Source organism: Lepisosteus platostomus, chromosome 5 (genome assembly GCF_059453375.1).
Source record: "Lepisosteus platostomus isolate fLepPlt1 chromosome 5, fLepPlt1.hap1, whole genome shotgun sequence".
Classification (NCBI taxonomy): domain Eukaryota; kingdom Metazoa; phylum Chordata; class Actinopteri; order Semionotiformes; family Lepisosteidae; genus Lepisosteus; species Lepisosteus platostomus.
In genome coordinates, this window is record NC_142615.1 from 5,838,281 (window position 1) to 5,842,941 (window position 4,661).

General features: G+C 53.6%; 1 long non-coding RNA gene across 1 annotated transcript; it reads left to right on the forward strand.

Moving 5' to 3' along the window:
• The first annotated feature begins 727 nt into the window (after positions 1-727).
• On the forward strand, positions 728-2,132 carry LOC148662685 (uncharacterized). The gene is made up of 3 exons (XR_015936873.1): positions 728-790; positions 1,135-1,298; positions 1,427-2,132. It is a non-coding gene; the product is annotated as an uncharacterized LOC148662685 (long non-coding RNA).
• The last annotated feature ends 2,529 nt before the right edge of the window (positions 2,133-4,661 follow it).

Consider the following 4,661-nt stretch of genomic DNA (forward strand, 5'->3'; position numbering starts at 1 on the left):
GTCTCCCTGTCTGTCTCTCTGTCTGTCCTGCGTTGTCCCAGCTGGGTCTGTCTCCTCTGCTCTCTGCCTTCAGCTCTGTTCGCCGATGTACCGCCAGCCCGTCTCTCTCTCAGCCTGTCTCTTGACTTGCAGGAGGAAGAGGAGGTGGAGACAGCTCCTCCGGCAGGAGAGAGGAAGGAGGTCAGTGCTGGTCCCACCCTGGGTCTGTCCCTGGGTCTCAGTGTCTCTCTCTCTTTCAGCCCTGTCTGTCAGTGTCTCTCTCGGCCTGCTGTCTGTCTGTCCCTGCCTCTCTGTCTCTCTCTTTCAGCCCCGTCTGTCAGTCTGTCTGTCCCTCGATCTCAGTGTCTCTCTCTCGGCCTGCTGTCTGCCTGTCCCTGCCTCTCTGTCTCTCTCTCTTTCAGCCCTGTCTCTCAGTCTGTTTGTCCCTCGATCTCAGTGTCTCTCTCTCGGCCTGCTGTCTGCCTGTCCCTGCCTCTCTGTCTCTCTCTCTTTCAGCCCTGTCTGTCAGTGTCTCTCTCCTCCTCCTCTCTGTCCTGTGGTGTCCAGGCGGTGTGTCTCTCTCCTCCTCTCTGTCCTGTGGTGTCCAGTGGGTCAGTATTAGTGGGCTACACCCAGGCTCACTCACTGCGAGTGTGATCTCAGCAGAGTCTCGGTGCTCTTGGGACACTTGACTCACCTGTCTTTCTCTTTCTCTCCCTGTGCTGTCCCTCTCCTGCCCCCTCTCTCCCTCCTCGGACTCCAGCTGGAGGAGGTCCAATCACCATCTCTTGTGAGACAGAAGAAAAAGAAGGTGGGTAATGCTCTGATCCTCTCTTTACTCCTGTCCAGTGTCCAGTCAGTGTCCAGTCAGGGTGTCGGTATGAACCCCTCTCTCTCTCTCAGTGCAGTGTTCATGTACTGGAGTGTCCAGTCAGTGTGTCTGTATGAACCCCTCTCTCTCTCAGTGCAGTGTTCATGTACTGGAGTGTCCAGTCAGTGTGTCTGTATGAACCCCTCTCTCTCTCAGTGCAGTGTTCATGTACTGGAGTGTCCAGTCATGTGTCTGTATGAACCCCTCTCTCTCTCTCAGTGCAGTGTTCATGTCCTGGAGTGTCCAGTCCGACTCTAAACGTGACTCTCCTGTCTCTGCTTCAGAAGCGCTGGTGGGTCTTTTTAAACTCCCTGAGCTGCATGTCGGTGGAGACAGATGATAAGGACGAGCCGATGGAGGCGGCGGAGACTGTAGGTCAGGAGAGGAAGAGCGAGGGAGAGGAGGAGCAGGCTGCCGGGAAGGACAAGAAGATAAAGAGGAGGGGCAGGTGAGCAGACAGGGGGGCGCCGCCCGGTCGTGTCTGTGATTCAACGAGGAGTCTCCTCTTGCTGTTTGATGTCATGGTGACGTCTGTGTCTATGTCCCTCACACCTGCAATAACAATATTCTTTCCAGGTTCCTTTCCTGGTTCTGTGCCTGCTAACATCTGGACTGGACTGGACTGGACTGGACTGGACTGGACTGGACTGGAGCTGAGGGACACCAGACGACTGGACTGGAGCCTAGGGACACCAGACTGGACTGGACCGGAGCTGAGAGGCACTAGACTGGACTGGAGCTGAGGTACACCAGACTGTGCTGGACCGAAGCTGAGGGACCCCAGTCTGGACTGAAGCTGAGGGACCCCAGACTGTGCTGGACCGAAGCTGAGGGACCCCAGTCTGTGCTGGACTGAAGCTGAGAGACCCCAGACTGTGCTGGTCTGAAGCTGAGGGACCCCAGACTGGACTGCACTGGAGCTGAGGGACACCAGACTGGACTGGACTGGAGCTGAGGGGCCCCAGACTGGACTAGACTGGAGCTGAGAGGCCCCAGACTGGACTGGACCAAAGCTGAGGGACCTCAGGCTGTGCTGTACCGAAGCTGAGGGACCCCAGACTGTGCTGGACCGAAGCTGAGGGACCCCAGTCTGTGCTGGACTGAAGCTGAGGGACCCCAGACTGGACCGAAGCTGAGGGACCCCAGTCTGTGCTGGACCGAAGCTGAGGGACCCCAGACTGTGCTGGACCGATGCTGAGGGACCCCAGACTGCACTGGACTGAAGCTGAGGGCCCCCAGACTGGACTGATGACCTTTTGTTAAGCATCAATAAATTTTTTAAAAAAAAATCTGTTTAGCTTTTGGTTTTTTCCCTGCCCCCCCCCCCCCAAAGTTGCTGCTGGGAGAGGTGTGAGTGGGGCCAGCAGGGGGCGCTCTCACCCTGCGGTCTGTGTGGGTCCTGATGCCCCAGTATAGTGACGGGGGACACTGGACTGTAAACAGGCGCCGTCCTTCGGATGAGACGTCAACAGACGTTAATGAGACTCATTAACAATCCCGGGGTGTCTCTGGAGAAGAGTAGGGGTGTTACCCCAGTGTCCTGGCCTGATTCCCCCCCTGGTCTTGACCCATCATGGCCTCCTTATCACCCCCCTCTCTGAACTGGCTTCATCCCTCTGCTCTCCTCCCCACTGAGAGCTGCTATGTGCTGAGCGGACTGGGGCATCATCCAGGTGGGGGCTGCACACTGGGGGGGCTGGAGGGGATCCCCCTGACCTGGGAAGAGCTCAGAGTGGAGGGTCCAGACTTATTAATTATTATTATTATTCGTGCTGCACTGGGCTCCTGTCCTGGCAGTGAGAGGGGGACTCTGTGATCAGTACAGATACTTATGACTGTATAATAATACACGATAGAAATGGAAAACAGGGTAGCGCTGTAGTCCCTTCGAAATGTTTTGAACTGTCAGAAGAAGTTTTCACAACCCGGACTCGTGAAGGTACAGGTCTTCTCCCATCGTCCGGAGCAAGGTGAGAGGCCACCCCCTCGGGGCGCAGTATCCCCGATGCACACCCCCCCACCACCCAAAACGACACACACTTCTGTGACGATTGGGAGACCCCGGTTCGACCAGCCCCTGCGGTGGAGGAAACGACCCGCTGGAGAGAACACGCAGACTCCACACAGAAGGGTCACCTCGGCATTTATTCCAACAGCAAAACAACACCAGAGAGAAACGGTCTCCGAAAGAGAAGCGTACACCGGGAAAAACACGACAGGGTCATTACAAATGGGAATAGGAGTTCTTTTTTTCTTTTCCGGACGTCAGCTGTATCGTGTCCTGGTGATTTCTCCCGTTTCGAACGGAGTTTAATGTCGCGTTTCTACTTTATTAGAGAGAGACACTGAACTTTGGGGAACGTGACATCCACCCAGTATTACTAGTAGATTGATAAATGTAAATGTTCTTTTTCCCCCTGTATTATATACCTTGCGAAATATAACGATGGCCAACTCCTTAAGTCGAAATTTAAACCCTTTTCACGCTACAAGACTCCGGACGTTTCCTTTTTTGCCCTCTTTGGCCTCCAAAATAAAAAAAAACTGGGATCCATCGTGGCGTTGCCAAATTAAAACGTCAACCACTTTTCGGGCTTTCGGAACTGTTTGTGTGGAGTCTGCATGTTCTCCTTGTGTTCTCCGGGTCCAAAGACAGGTTTTTGGGCTAATTGGCTTCTGGGAAAACTGGCCCTGGTGTGTGTGTGTCCTGTGATGGACTGCTGTACTGTCCAGGGTGTGTGAGTGAGTCTGTGTGTGTCATGTGATGGACTGGTGTCCTGTCCAGGGTGTGTGAGTGTGTGTGTCTGTGTGTCCTGTGAGGGACTGGTGTCCTATCCAGGTTGTATGTGTGTGTGTCCTGTGAGGGACTGGTGTCCTGTCCAGGGTGTGTGAGTGTGAGTGTGTGTGTGTGTGTGTGTGTCCTGTGAGTGACTGGTGTCCTGTCCAGGGTGTGTGAGTGTGTGTGTGTCTTGTGATGGACTGGTGTCCTGTCCAGGATGTGTGAGTGAGTGTGTGTGTGTCCTGTGATGGACTGGTGTCCTGTCCAGGGTGTGTGAGTGTGTATGTCTGTGTGTCCTGTGATGGACAGCCTGGACACCCATGAGACACTGTCTTCCTCAGAAGACTCTCACGGAGGGCACACTGTCCCTAACCCGGGTCTAGAAGAAACTACAGTGATCTATAATTCCTGCGCCTCGGAAGGGGTTAAGACGTCTATGTCCGGCGCCCGCGCCCGCGGTCCGGCGGTTCGGCGTCGCGCTCCGCAGCTCGAGCTTCGGTGCGAGGCAGGGCGGGAGGGAGTCGATGTGGCCTCGGCGCCATCTTTGCTGGTGAGTCAATTGTGACCGTTGCGGTACAATAAACCATCAATAAATCTTTTCCCACCCCGACCAGTATTTCTGTCGCGGCCCACGTCCCTTACAATCGACAACCTATAAAAAAACAGTAGCCCTTCGCAACATTACACGCCATTTTTTTATTTTAAACGTCCATTAGATACGGAGGTGGCTCGATACCTGTCTTAACCTCGCCGGCGTCTTCAAACAGGCAAGTTAATTTTATTTGGGGTCCCTCAGAATTGTGACAGAAATGTCAGTGAACCACAATAAAAAACGAAACTTTTTTTTAAAGGCGATGAATGGATTTTAAGAGTAACCGTGTAGCGACTGACGTAAGGAAAAAAAAGTTGTCTTTCCCTACGAAGACCTTTTGGTACAGGACTTTCTTTAAATATCAGTTGTGCATAGCGTTTTACAAAAAGTTGATGATGATCTTGGAGATAATTGCAAAGGAAGATAACTACCAAAACATT